The sequence below is a fragment of the Elephas maximus genome, chromosome 1 (genome assembly GCF_024166365.1).
Source record: "Elephas maximus indicus isolate mEleMax1 chromosome 1, mEleMax1 primary haplotype, whole genome shotgun sequence".
NCBI classification, from domain to species: domain Eukaryota; kingdom Metazoa; phylum Chordata; class Mammalia; order Proboscidea; family Elephantidae; genus Elephas; species Elephas maximus.
Window position 1 is genome coordinate 135,921,264 of NC_064819.1, and position 15,982 is coordinate 135,937,245.

Here is a 15,982-nt window from a genome sequence, read left to right on the forward strand (position 1 = left end):
TACCCAATCCCCAAAATATCACCAGTACCAAGTTGAGAAATTGTGCTTTAAAGAAATGTTGCATTTAACTATAAGCAATGAAAAATTTTATATTTCCTCTAAAAAAAAAAAAAAAAAAGCAAGAGAAAAGAACTTCTAGGGATTTAGCTATGGAACACACGTGTCTGTAATTTCTCTTTCTTCTCACTTTTAATGGAGGATCAGAGAAATGCTCTAGCGATAGCGAGAGGTGATTTGAAAACTTAGTTCTTTAAGCCCTTGTATGGCTACCAAACAATAAAATAAAAGATAAACTAATTCTACACTGTATTTATAAAAATACAGTAGAAACCACTTTAACCCTTTGATAGCAGCTCTTTACTCTTCCTAAATTTACTTTGACCTGTGTATTCTGCAGGCTTTGCCCTCCCTTATTGATATTACCTCCTGTAATATGTTATTTTTTAAATGTATTTCTTGGTATTTAAAGTTTAGCTATAACTAAGTGGCAAAGCATTCATAAATTTGATTTTTTTTCTAGTAGTTTCTATTATTAAGACATATTTTATATGTATGAAGGTGTGAAATCAAAAGTCATGTTAGAAAGAAAATGTTGGAAATATTTTTAGAAGTGGAAAAGGGCTTTCCTCTAGGTAGAAAGGCAAAATAAAATGGCAATAGGTGCGCTTCCTCTTTTGGCTCATGCCATTTGCAACTAGGAAACAGGTTCCAATCAGGATATTTTGAGACAGAAAGGACACAGTACTCTAAGAACTTGAAAATGTTAGATACGTAGTTTTTATTAACATATACCTATTTTGACAGATTCCACAATAAATTGTCTACCTACAATATTGGTCAGTTTTCCTTACTTTTAAGATTCCCTAAAAATAAAACAGGCATAGAGAACATATCCACTTTCTTCAAAGTACTTGCTTTGGAGTAGGAGTGATTCTAAGTGTGTGCTTTTATTGCCTTGTTTTTAAGACGTTTATTCAAACCATAGAAAACATCCAAATAATTTGGTCCTGGAATCCCATTCATTGCTGAAGTAAAGAGACCATCCAGATGAATAATAATCTGGGATTACATTTGGTCCTTGGAAAGGAAATATTTCTAGAAACACAAATACTGTTTTTCTCATTCTCCTGTAATTTTCATAGCACTTTGATGGCAGTTTTATGGCCCCTAACAGAGATTTGGCCCGGAAAAGTCCTGCTTAAACTGAGGGTGCACCCCTGCTAAATCAAAATGAATTGTGAAGTAGCTAGAAATGCTACGACTTCTTTTCATGTTCTGCAAATAGGTTCAAGATGTTTTCTATAAACTTTCACTATTTTTGCTTTTATTATTATTTTTTCATTCATTCATTCAGCAAATATTATTAAGAACATACCACGTGCCAGCTACTAGGCCTTAAGTGCCAAATCACTGGCAAGTATAACAGACATTCTTCTTGCACTGTAGAGATTATGGTCTAGTGGCACAAACAGATATGAATCAAATAGTCATAAAAATAAGTACATTCATTTAATTATTGAAAACCTATAAAAAAAATTTTTTTTTTATGTATTGAGTACCTCCTGTGTTCCAGACTTGTTCTAGTCTTAGAGGATACTATGCCTGAACCCATGGAGTTTACATTCTGATGGACAAATAAGACAGTAAAAAAAAAAAATGAAATTATTATGGAAAGTGGTCCTAAGGGGGATAAAACAAGCTATGCGAGGGCGTATAAAATTTGGGGATTGGGGAAGTACGTTAGAATATGTTCTGTGGCCAGGATAGACCTCTTGAAGGGGTTGATATTTGAACAGAACCCTAAATGGAGGGAGGGGGCCATGAGAAAAGGATTACAGGTAAGAATATTAGAGGGTCAACAAGGACAATGGAATGAGTGAGGTGGAGAGTGCTAGATGAAGTCAGAGAGATAAGAAGGGACATGTCTTGTGCATGGCGAACAGTTTGGTCATTAAACTGCGGGAAGTGCCTTGTAATGAGTACAGAGTATTAAAAGAACAGGTAACTGGGAGCCTTAACCCACCCTGGGGAGTCAGGGGAGGCTTCCCTAAGGAGGCAACCTTTGGGCTGAAAACTGAAGAAAGAATAGGAGTTAACCACTTGAAGAGAAGTGGAAGGGAATATCTTGTACAAAGTTTCCACATTTGCAAAGCACATGGTATGTTTGAGAATCTGAAAGAAGGCCATTGGCTGAAAGGTTGTGAGTGGTCCATGGAGAGATGAAGGACGTGAAGGGGAACCAAGTCATGCAAAGTCTGGTAGGTTCTGTGGAAGATTTTAGTTTTTATCCTCAATGGGCTGACATGAAAATATGTGCATTTTTAAAACATCACCTTGGCTGTGGAGAATTGGAGTACAGAAAAGGTGGGTGCACAGGGTGGATCCCAGAAGAGATACGATGGCCTGGACTGGGGTGTTAGCGGTGGAGGTGGGAAGAAATGGTTGATACTTAGGGATAAATTTGACAGGACTTGGGGTTCTGTTGGAAATGGGGGAAGAAGGAGTGGGAGCAACAAAGATTACTTCTGTGTTTCTGAGCTTTCAGATGGAAGGAAGTTGGTGCCATTCTTGAGGTAGGGAACACTGAACTCAAGATTTTACCTCTAAAGATGACTAGATCAACTTTGGACATATTGAATTTGAGTTACTCTGAAAGATTCAAGTGGAAAATCAGTAGGTGGATCGATCTGGAGCTCAGTGGCGATATAAATTTGGCGGTCATTAGCACATATTGGAAACCCTGGTGGCGTAGTGGTTACGTGCTATGGCTGCTAACCAAAAGGTCGGCAGTTCGAATCTGCCAGGCGCTCCTTGAAAACTCTATGGGGCAGTTCTGCTCTGTCCTACAGGGTCGCTATGAGTCGGAATCGACTCGACGGCACTGGGTCTGGGTTAGCATATATTAGCTGCACTGTATGAAAAAGAACAGGGCATCAGGATTGGAGAAAGACTCGTTAACAACCTGGGTTATACAGATGACACAACCTTACTTGCTGAAAGTGAAGAGGACTTGAAGCACTTACTGATGAAGATCAAAGACCACAGCATTCAGTATGAATTATACCTCCACATAAAGAAAACAAAAATCCTCACAACTGGACCAATAAGCAACATCATGATAAATAGAGAAAAGACTGAGATTGTCAAGGATTTCTTTTTACTTGGATCCACAATCAACAGGCATGGAAGCTGCAGTCAAGAAATCAAAAGATGCACTGTGTTGGGTGAATTTGCTGCAAAAGACCTCTTTAAAGTGTTGAAAAGCAAAGATGTCACCTGGAAGACTAACATGCACCTGACCCAAACCATGGTATTTTCAGTTGCCTCATATGCATGCAAAAGCTGGACAATGAATAAGGAAGACTGAAGAAGAATCGATGCCTTTGAATTGTGGTGTTGGCAAAGAATATTAAGTATACCATGGATGGCGAAAAGAATGAACAAATCTGTCTTGGAAGAACTATACCAGAATACTCCTTAGAAGCAAGGATGGCGAGACTGTGTCTTACATGCTTTGGATGTGTTATCAGGAGGGATCAGTCCCCGAAGCAGGACATCATGCTTGGTAAAGTACAGGGCTAGCGAAAAAGAGGAAGACCCTCAACAAGATGAGTTGACAGTGGCTGCAACAATGGGCTCAAGCATAACAATAATTGTGAGCATGGCACAGGACCAGGCAGTGTTTTGTTCTGTAGTACATAGGGTTGTGATGAGTCGGAACCAACTCGAGGGCACCTAACAACAACTGCATATATATATATATATATGTATATATGTGCTAACGACATATATATATATGGAGCCCTGGTGGCATAGTGGTTAAGAACTCAGGCTGCTAACCAAAATGTCAAGAGTTTGAATCCACCAGCCTCTCTTTGGAAACCCTGTGGGGCAGTTCTACTCTGTTTTGTAGGGTCTCTATGAGTTGGAATTGACTCTACTGCAATGGGTTAGCATATGTATAGAAATTGAAACCTGCCACAATGTAAATTCCCTGTGGACAGGGATTTTGTCTGTTTTGTTCACTGATGTATCTTAAGTGTGTGGGACAGCACTGACATATAATACATATAATAAGTATAAAATAGATACGTGTTGAATGAATCCATGATTAGATTATATGGGGAAAGAAATCCAGAATGAATGAAATCTTGAGGAATACCAACATGTATAGGGTGTGGTAAAGAGAATGAGCTTACAGAAAAACCAGTAAAGGAATAGTCCAAGATAGGAGGAAAATCAGTATAGTCTGATGTTCTGGAAACCAGGGCTATAGAGAGTTTCAAGAAGGAAGCAGAGTCCATCCTCTGGAATGAGTGGCATGCAGCAGCAAGTCTGGCATGGGAATGAACATTTCTGGATCCTGAGGCCTAAATGAGCTTTAAAATACTTATATTTGTTACTGTTGTGACTCTTTGAATTTAAGGAAGATTTGATTTCTTATGTATAAGATTTACTTCAGACAGTAGCCTCTTGGAACCACCTTTGAAAAATATATCTCTAGCACATTCACAGCGTGGGTATGTATATATGTATATATGTATATATGTATATATGTATATATGTATATATGTATATATGTATATATGTATATATGTATATATGTATATATGTATATATGTATATATGTATATATGTATATATGTATATATGTATATATGTATATATGTATATATGTATATATGTATATATGTATATATGTATATATGTATATATGTATATATGTATATATGTATATATGTATATATGTATATATATGTATATATGTATATATATGTATATATGTATATATATGTATATATATATATTTACATTTTCATACTTTGTATCAAACTGAGGTCATAATGACAGGTAGGAAAAAATGTATTCAATTAACAGAATGCCAGTAGATACTCTTGACAGGTTCACTTGGAGCCTCCTTTCTGGATGAAAGCTCAACCCTTTTTGCCTGACTACCTCCTCCTTTCCTCCTTTTATTTCACTCTTACTTCCCTGCACTTCTGCGTAACAAAGGTTTTATTAGCTTCATGCATAACCACGTGATGAGTTATAATTAAGATTTGGGTGAGCGGTAAGAAATAATTTCATTTCACCACCTGTGTGTATACCTTTAAAAAAAAAAGAAACTGATTTAAAAATTTTTAAATGATATTCTGGTAAAGATTGTTGTATAATTTGTTTAATCCTAGTTATTGTCATATAGATTCTCTGCATTCCAGGATAGCTGTGGACCATTCCGGGGATTGTGCCTTACACTTATGAGCATGCTTTTCTTAGCACTAAATCAAAGCCACAAGTCTCAACCTAGAGATCAGGAATGTTCAGCAGAAAATCCTCCCTCTTCATCTCATCTGGATGACCTCTTCCTTGAGATGGATAATCTGCTCAACTTTCACATATTATCTGCAGTGGAAAGAAGAAAGAGAAAAGTCATTAACTAGCCTTTGGTTTAAATCTCAACTGTAGTTGACAAATATTTAGTTTAAGGACTATTTCTCCCTCTCTCTGCTTTATATTTCTTCAACATGTTTATCCTACCTGAAATTTTACTATACACACCTTCTCACTTATTGACTATGTTGTTATCTGACATTTCACATTTACAACAATAGTAAAAAATCTACTGTCCAACTATTTTGTGAATTAACGATGTACATCTGGCAGTAATGAATGCTGAGATATGAGGTGAGAGTAACACTGGCTTTGATGGTTAAGGTTATGCGTCAGCTTGGCTGGGCCATGATTCTCAGTGGTTTGGCAGTTATGTGATGATGTAGTTTGGCAGTTATGTAATGATGTAGTCATCCTACTTTTTGTGATCTGATGTGGTCATCCTCCATTTTTGCATAAAACTGATTTCACATAACAACCTTGTCTTTAAAACCTAACTATGTCGATAAGTGAGGAGAGGGCTATGTTTATTATTTTATTTGGTTTTAGTCAGTCTTCCCTTGGAATGTAAGCTCAGTTAGGGTGGGAAATTGGTCTCTCCTGTTTGCTGCATCCAAAAGTATGCCTGACATGTTATAGGTGCTCAGTAAATATTTAAAGAATGAATTGATGAATAGATGCTTAAAGCGTACTATCAGGTGGGTATTATGCTGGTTGAGTTTAGAACCTAGTATAGGATGCAATTTCTGGTATCAAGTCACATATTTGAAATCAAAGACTGGCTTGCTAACATCTCTAGCTGACTTTTCTCATAAAATCCAACCCCACATTGAATGTTTTTACATGAAGGTCCAACAAGCACTTTGAACTCAAGGTATTCCAAATACAATTCTTTTTTTTTTTTTTTGCACCCCATTACAATCCTTGCACCTCCTTCTTCTCAGCTCTTATCTTTGAGAAAAGTATTACCATCCATCTGCTCAATTGAGCTAAAAACTCCTGTCTCTCCCTTGCCTCAGGCATCCAACCAATCATCAAATCCTATTAATTCTGCTTCTGCAATGCCTTTTATAATCACGTTCACCTTCCAAACCACCTGGCCCCTGTCCTGGTTCATGGAATGACACCTGGCCCCTGACATCCCTTTTCTGGACAGTTGCAGTAACCTTCTACGAAGTTTTGGTGCCTCTTGTCTCTCTCTGGTCCAGTGCATATTCTGTACTGTCAGCTAACAGCTGTTAAAATAAGGTAGTAACTAATTGATGAGGCTATTCATGTGCTGATAAGCAAACAGTTAAGAGTCTTTTATGTGTCTTTTCTAGGCTCAAGGAATAGTCCAAACTCACAGAGACTTCTTGTCTCCTACTAGGGAGAGTAAAGACTAGATATGCTCATGTCACTTCTCTTTTCAAAAATATACAAGGACTTCTCATTTAGAAGAATAAAATTTAAGGGGATCATTCCAGGCTTTTATGTTCTGACTCTCTTGCCGTTCTAGCTTCATCCCAAGCCCCTAAACACAAACACCCTGCATCACACACCTGTGTTGTTTTCAGAGACAGACTGCACTTCCGTTTTCGGTTGTGCTTTCTTTTCTCTCGTTCCCCTAATTGGAATGATTTCCCTGTTCCTCTTAGGCATGTGTTAAAATCCCATTCATTCCTCATTCTTCGAAGCCCAATTTAATTACTAGTTGCTGTTGAGTTGATTCCAGCTCAAGGCAAGCCCATGTGTGTGAGAAGTGAACTGTGCTCTGTAGGATTTTCAACTGCTGATTTTTTTGGAAGTAGGTCCTCAGGCTTTTCTTCCAAGGAACCTCTGGGAGAATCAAACCGCCAGCCATTCTGTTAGCAGCACAGCATGTTAGCTGTTTGACGCAGCTGAGCATGTTAACGTTTTGATGTTTTTTGTTGGTAGGTGCTATTGAGTCAATTTCGACTCGTAGCAACCCCATGTGACAGAATATAAGAGCCTCATAGGATTTTATAGGCTATAATCTCTATGTGAGCAGATTACCATGTCATTTCTCCCATAGAGCCTCTGGGTGGGTTCGAACTGCCAATCTTTGGGTTAACAACTGAGTGCTTAACCATCATACCACTAAACCACCAAAAACCAACACCATTGCCATTGAGTTGATTCTAACTCATAGCAACCCTATAAGACAGAGTAGAACTGCCCCATATGGTTTCCAAGGCTATAATCTTTACAGAAGCAGACTGCCACATCTTTCTCCTGCAGAACAGCTGGTGGGTTCAAACCGCCCGCCTACCGGTTAGCAGCCGAGTGCTTAACCACTGTACCACCAGATCTTTTTGTACCACCAAGACTCCTTGAACCATTTGACAGAATTCATTTATTCCTTTGTAAGAGCACTTACACCCTGCTGCTGTCGAGTAGGGTGGGTTGAATGTGTAGCCCTCTTGCCAGATTCTGAGCACCTTAGAGAAACATGCTCCTGGTGAGTCCTTTTTTTTGTTGTTGTTGTTTTGCTTCATGTCTCTTCTTACGAAGTCTTAATCTTTGCTCTGTTACCTACTTGAGGTTTCCAGTTTTCATCAACTGATGTATTTCTAAGGAGCTCCTAGATTCCCTCCAATATGTTCTGTAAAGTGGTTAGCCATGGCTGTGCAATTCTGCAGTGGTTACTCTGCGTTTTTTTCTCTGAAATTCTTTGTCTCTGAGGTGTAGCAATGGAGGAACATTTTCTAGCCTCTTTGGTAGGAAGGCCCACACCCTCCTTGGAGTTCAATATGGAGATGGATCCTCCACTAAACCAAAAAAAAAGCATTCATAACACACTCTATGCAGTATCATTAAATACTTAGCTTTCCCTTCTCTTTCTGGTGTAGCTCAGGAATTGTTTGTGTACCTCATGCTTAATATTGTATGGGTTACAAAAGGAAATGAAAATATATTTTCATAAATATGGGAAGTGGTAGCCTCAGGTATTGTTTGATAGCTCTACTGTGCCTTTACTAATGACTGTGAGCCTCAGAGCTTAATTTTCAACTGATATATATCAGAACTCCTTAATATACTGGCTAATTTCCATCCATTTCTAAATGATAGCTGCTAATGCCAAGAGAGTTCAACAATAGCAAAAACTTGATTTCTCCTTAATATCCTGAGGATCATATTCATGGGCACCACAGAGGCCAGGCAATAAATCTGATGGATTTTTGCCATCATATTTAGAGCAAACAAATTAAGGCTAGAAACAGTTTCCTACTAGGAGATAATAAAGGAAATGGGCAAACAAAAATCAATGTTACAAAGAGGAAAAATACAGTCTCTGTGAGCAGATTAATTGTTTTCCCCTGCAAATTAGATAGAATTTTCTTAAATGTAGGAAAGGCTTTTTAAATTTTATGATTTAGCTAAATAACATAGCATGTGTTCCTATCTTAAATAGTTGTCTTTCTGTTGGGGCCAGAATTGATGCTTAAATATGTCTTATTGCAAAGAAGCACTTGCCAAATTATTTACTAGTGAATGTTTTTTTCATTGGACTGAGGTAAGTGAGAGTGTGATTCATCCCTAATGGGAGTGTAATTTCAGGTGGGTCGTTGAAGGGTGGGTTTGCAGGATTAATTTCAGTCCCTGTACCTACCAGTGAAATCATTGAAGAACCCACTGGGTGTTTGTAGCACACAAAACGGCCACACACCGGGGAGTGCTCACGGAGGTGCACCACCAAGTCCCCCAGGCTGTCCCAGATCCCTCAGGCCCCTGGCTTTCTCCTTGCTGTCTTTGGCTGTCAGATGCAGTTAAAGAGCCGTGTATGCTGCAGGCTCTCAATAAGTGTTTGCCCTTTGATTATTGCAAAGCTTTCTTGGAACTGAGATTCAGACTAGATCCTGCAGCCTGGGATGAAAATAGAGCAAAGGGCTTAAGGAGCCAATTCTAAACTTTGCTGAAGCCAGCTCCTGCCTTCACATACTCGTGAGCCTCTTTGGTCCTTTTCCTAAAGCATAAAGAAGATTGACTCTTCCTGGCTAGAGGCTACCCACCAATTTAATAACATGTAATTTACTTTGAATTATAGGTAACATGTAAATAAAAAATGGAAATCATTGATAAAATGACATTTACAAAATATTCTTTAAAGATTTAGTTCTACACTATGATATTTTAATGATAATTAGATAATAATCAAATACTATGATATTTTAATGACCTTGTAATAATGACCTGGTTCTGAAAGGGATAATTATTACAGAAAATCTGAATATTCTAATACAGTTCTCCATTTTTTATTTTTCTTGAGATAAGCTACATCTAAAAAATTTTTTCCTTCATAAGTTATGTCAGAATTCAAAATTTAGTGATTGATGTTTATAATATAATTACTTTTTTATTGTTACATGTCAAATTGTGAAAATATATTTGAGATCATAATTGAACACCTATTTCAAGGAGATAAGAACTCTCACACGGTTTATTAAGAATGGTAAATAGAAGAGAATGTTTTTCTCATAAAACTAGAATCCACATCCAGAAACATGTTATCGGTTGTTGTTAAGTGTCATCAAATCCGACTCATAACAACCCTGAATACAACGGATTGAAACACTGCCTGGTCCTGCACCATCCTCACAGTTGCTGTTTGAGGACATTGTTGCAGACACAACAATGTGTCAGTCCATCTCATTGAGGGTCTTCCTCTTTTTTGCTGACCCTCTACTTTACCAAGCATGCTGTCCTTCTCTAGGGACTGGTCCCTCCTGATAACGTGTCCAAAGCACATGAGACGAAGTCTCACCATCCTTGCTTCTAAGGAACATTCTGGTTTTACTTCTTCCAAGACAGATATTTTTGTTCTTCTGGCAGTCCATGGTATGTATATTCAATATTCTCAGCCAACACTGTAATTCAAAGACATCAATTCTTCTTTTGTCTTCTTTATTCATTGTCCAGCTTTCACATGCATATGAGGCAATTGAAAATACCATGGATATTTATGTGTAGAATAGACAAATTATGCGATAGATTTCATGTTTAAGTTCTGAAAAATAGATACCTTCACGTAGAACACTTTTTTTTTTTTCTTCTCATTAAACTATGTTTTAATGGGTTTCAAAATTCTGTGACAGATTTTTGGTCAAGTTGTCTCCATTTAAAAAGTACTGGTTTTAAAAAGTAGCAACTTAAAACTGCCACACAAAAAAAGAACCAAATGGCCCACAAAACATTCCTTTCCTCCTGAAGGTTTTACGATGCGTTGTTATCATTAACCAGTCTTTTACTATTAAACTTAAGTGGCCAATTGAGACAAACAGTTCTGAGACCATTATTCCACCATTGATTAAGACTGGGATGGCAGGTGTTACGGGTAACATTCATTTAGCCTTCTGAGCTTTCTGAGCAGACTTGGTGACCTTGTCAGCTCCAGTAGCCTTTTTGTCTACTGCCTTGATGACACCCACAGTAACTGTCTCATTGCAAACAGCAAAATGACCCAGAGGAGGATAGTCATAGAAGCTCTCAATACACATGGGCTTGCCAGGAACCATGTCAATGATGACAGCACCACCAGACTGCAAGAATTTGGGTCTGTCTTCTAGCTTCTTACCAGAACAACAGTCTTCTTTGAGCTCAGCAAACCTGCAAGAAATGTGAGCTTTGTGACAATCCAGCACAGGTGCATAGACAGCACTAATTTGGCCTGGATGGTTCAGGTTGATCGCCTGAGCGGTGAATCCAGCTGTTCCCATTGGTGGGTCATTTTTGCTGTCACCAGCCACATTGCCTTGACAGACATTTTTGTCAGAGACATTCTTGACATTGAAGCTTACATTGACCCCTGGCAGAGCTTTGCTCAAAGCTTCATGGTGCATTTCAACAGACTTTATTTCAGTGGTGGCATTGACTGGAGCAAAGGTGACCACCATGCCTGTTTTGAGAACACCAGCCTCCACTCTGCCCACAGGGGTAGTACCAGTACCACCAATTTTGTAGACATCCTGAAGAGGCAGGCACAGGGGCTTATCAGTTGGATGAACTGATGAAAAGATGCAGTCCACACCTGCAAGCAGTATGTTTCCACTGGCATTGCCATCCTTATGGGTGACTTTCCATCCCACGAACCAAGCATATTAATATTTGGCTCTAGTATGTTGCCACCATTCCAATCAGAAATTGGCACAAATGCTACTGTATCAGGGTTATACTCAGTTTTCTTAATGTAGATACTGATTTCCCTTAGCAGTTTCCTCGTATCTCTTTTGGCTGTAGGGTGGCTCAGTGAAATCCGTTTTATTAACACCAATGATTAGTTTTTTCACACCCAGTGTGTAAGCTGATTCTCGGAGATACCAACTTTAAATTCACCAACACCAGCAGCAACAATGAGAACAAGTCAGCCTGTGATGTTCCTGTAATCATGTTTTTGATAAATCCTGTGTCTTGTGTCATAAATGATGGTCACATAGTACCTGCTGGTCTCAAATTTCTCTAGGGAGCTATCGGTGATGATGCCACGCTCGCATTCAGCTTTCAGTTTACCCAAGACCCAGGCATATGAAGGGGCCCCTTCCCATATCAGCAGTTTCCTTCTCAAAATTTTCAATGATTCTTTTGTTGATCTCACCACGTTTGTAGATCAGGTGAACAGTAGTGGTGGACTTGCCCAAATCTATGTGTCCAGTGATGATGGTATTGATATGGGTCTTTTCCTTTCCCATTTTGGCTTAGATTTTGCAATGGTTTTCAGCAAAACCTGTGTTCTTGTGGCAAACCCTTTGTGAAAAATCTAGAACACTTTTAGTTTATAAGATTTACAACAGATTAAAAGATAGCTGATGAGCTCTTTCAGTGTTTGCAAATATTAATTTTCACACTTAAAACTTTTGCTGTCTTGAACTTTCCATATCCTTATTTGACTTTTTTAGTACAAAGACTTTTTATAACAGATGTTCACTAATTTAGGAAAATAAATTGCCATCTTTCTACTAACTTATGGCAATAATTCTATGAATGTTACCTAATTTAAAAAAATTCCAAAGAACTTATAAAGATTATTAAAACATCAAGAAGTCCTAATATCTGTTATTGCACGTAAATCAGTTAACAAGCTGCATGCCATGAATTGAATTGTGTCCCCCCAAAATATGTGTATCAATTTGGCTAGGCCATGATTCCCATTATTATGTGACTATCCACCATTTTGTCATCTGATGTGATTTTCCTATGTGTTGTAAATTCTACCTCTATGATGTTAATGAGGTGGGATAGGCAGCAGTTATGTTAATGAGGCAGGACTCAATCTACAAGATTGGATTGTATCTTGAGGCAATCTCTTTTGAGATACAAAAGAGAGAAGCGGGCAGAGAGACAGGGGGACTTCATACTACCAAGAAAACACCTCCAGGAGTAGAATGCATCCTTTGGACCTGGGGTTCCTGCATGGAGAAGCTCCTAGTCCAGGGGAAGGTGGATAACAAGGACCTCCCTCCAGAGCTGACAGAGAAAGCCTTTCCCTGGAGCAGATGCCCTGAATTTGGACTTCTAGCCTACTAGACTGTGAGAAAATAAACTTCTGTTTTTTAAAGCCATCCACTTGTGGTATTTCTGTTATAGTAGCACTAGATGATTAAGATACTACCCAGACAACCACTACATATGTCAATTTGGAAGAAAGATCTAATGCTTAAAGGAAATAATATAAAGAATTGGCTATGGGAAAATGATCCAAAGTTGAATATGAAGAACAGATCAAGTCAAGCACAGGTCAAATTTTCTTTCCCATAGATCCTCTAGGGGACATAAAAAAAAAATTTTTTTTTCATAGTTTCCATTATATTTGATATTTTAATACATTGTCTCTGATTGTGGATTATTTTTAGATCTATTATTAAAAATTATATTTCATTTCTAAATATATAATTTTAAAATGTTTGTAGCAATGTCATTACATGGAATTTCTTTGGGAGAAAAGAAATTCCAATGGTAACATTTACTTCATAACAGAAATCAATAAGGAAAAATCATTTCATTTAAAGCATGTCACAGTATAACCAAAGTTTTGGGAATGCATCTGTGGCAGTTAAGGTTATGTGTAAACTTGGATAGGCCATGATTCTCAGTGGTTTGGCAAAAGAAGAATTTTCTTGGGGTGGCCTGTATCCAATATATATGGATGTTCTGGCAAAGCTCTGTCTTTCTCTCAATCCTGTATCCTACTTGTCATCCTCTGACCTCTGATTCCTGGGACATGAGCCAGCAACCTACTGCCTGACCTGCAGATCTGGGGATTTGCCAGCTCCCACAATCCTGTGAGCCAGAGCCTTCCACCAGACCTGCTGATTTTGGGTTCATCAGCCCTTGTAACCATCTGAGTCAGGAGAAACCTCCAGCCTCATTCCTGACCCACAGATTTGGCACTTGCTAGCCTCCACAACTGTGTGAGCCATTTCCTTAAAATAAATCTCTCTATATATTTATTTTTATATATATTTATATATACACACTTTATTGATTTTGCTTATTTAGAGAACCCAGCCTAAGACAGCATCTTTAAAGGGTAAGTAGCAAATACTGAGATTCGAGAACACATACACATAAGTAAGACAGTGAGAACTGACCTTAATAACAATTACACTGATAAACTTTGTACTCACTCCAATGATATTGCTATTGTTCAAAATTATCTTAGAGCTCCTATTTTGGATTTTCTTTTATAACCAAGTTATAAAATCACATAAAAATTCCTAAAATTTTAGAGCTACATCTTGTTTTTAACTCACGTGAAATCACCCACCTTGATTATTTATATCATTTATTATAAATTATTTTCAAGGGGCTCCCCAAAATCAAATCCACCCTTGGAGTTTATTTATAAGAATGAACATAGGTTCTTTAGGTAGTTAAAAGTGATTTGAAATATTTCACTGGCTATTCATGAGAATACATGTATAAGCTCATAAATTAACTCTTTTATAGAAGAAAGTAATTATTTGGGTGAGTATAGCATGTACAGTCATATATTTTTATTCATTTATTTATGAATGAGCTACCATAATAGCATGAAAACTAGCAAGGAGTCATTTAAAATTTTTTTGGTTTTGTTTTAAGATTATTTGTTTAGTTGAATATTCATTTGACTTTTGCAGTACTGAAAGCGATGGGTGAATCCCTACCTTAGAGGCTTCTCCGTGGTCTGTAAGCCTTAATCTTAACAGATGCTTTACTTTTTACGCTTTAAGCCTGGAAAACACGTTTTGTGAAGGCTGGGCCTATAGCCACAAGATTAAATCTGTTTTCACATTTTTTTATGACATGGATAAGAGCAAGTCTTTTTGGTTCGTTGTGTATGGCCATGATGTTGTCGTTGTTACGTGCTGTTGAGTCATTTCCAACTCATAGTGACCCCAGGTGACAGAATAGAACTTCTCCATAGGGTTTTCTTGGCTGTAATCTTTACAGGGAGCAGATGTCCAGGCCTTTCTCTGTGGAGCCTCTGAGTGGATTTGAACCACTGACCTTTAGGTTAGCTGCCGAGCACATAACATTAAGCCACCAGGGCTCCTTATAGCCACAATAACCCGTTGCCGTCGAGTTGATTCTGACTTATAGTGACCCTATAGGACAGAGTAGAACTGCCCCATAGGGTTTCCAAGGAGCAACTGATGGATTCAAACTGCTGACTTTTTGGTTAGCAGCCGGATTCTTAACCACTACACCATCAGGGCTCCATCATACAGTAGGTACTGTATGTTGAGTGGATATCAGATGCCAGACACTCACCTTGACGTGTTCAGGTTTCCTGACATTTGAGAGAAGTGTTCAGCTTTGATGAGACAAGACAGAAAATTGTGTTTTAATAAATGCAATCTTAAAAATAAATAAATAAATTCAATCTTTAGAGACCAGATTATAGGGATACTTATTCATAAAGTGACATATAAACCTCATGTTCCATTTTAGTCATTGTTTCTTCAGCTCCATCTTAAAGCAGCAATTTAAATTCATTTATGCATTTAATCAACAAAATGTTTGTTAAACACCTACTACATTGCAGAGTGTTCTAGGGATTTGGAAAATAGCAATAAACAAAACAAAGCTCCCCATGGAGCTTCTAGTTTAGTCCAGGGGAATGATAAGGATTCCCAAAGATATTGGCCTTTATTTGTGAGCACTCTTTCTGATTGTTGACAAAACATGAATAATGATCCCAGTGTAGTGGGATCTCACTGTCATAATTTGATGAGCTTTATAAATTGTATCAGAGCAGGGAGTGCCAGTTATCCAGGTTGAGCAAATTGCAACAATTTTGATGCTAACACCTCCTGTACTTTCACTGATGCTGTACATGGACAACTTAAGAGGAATGTTTGACCACACTGGGTTTCCCAGGGGTTGCCAAGGAACACATTTCAGAGCACTCTTGGATGATATATGCTTTAGACAATAACACATGTGAAGGGTCAGAACAGGAATAATTATTTCTGGTATAAGCTTAAATAAAAGCTAAAGGCCTTGGGGCTCTTTAACTTAGCATTAACCATGTATTTAAAGGGTAATAGGCACCGCATCACCAAAGTCATTAATTTAGAATCCTTCTCCATGAGGTTGCCTCTAGCTGTTTTTA

General features: G+C 37.9%; 1 protein-coding gene and 1 pseudogene across 3 annotated transcripts in view; one reads left to right on the top strand and one right to left on the bottom strand.

The window, feature by feature from the left end:
• KCNQ5 (potassium voltage-gated channel subfamily Q member 5) overlaps nucleotides 1-15,982 on the top strand; it is a 620,656-nt gene that overhangs the window by 86,849 nt on the left and 517,825 nt on the right. The window lies entirely within an intron of this gene.
• On the bottom strand, nucleotides 10,593-12,077 carry LOC126082667 (elongation factor 1-alpha 1-like; annotated as a pseudogene).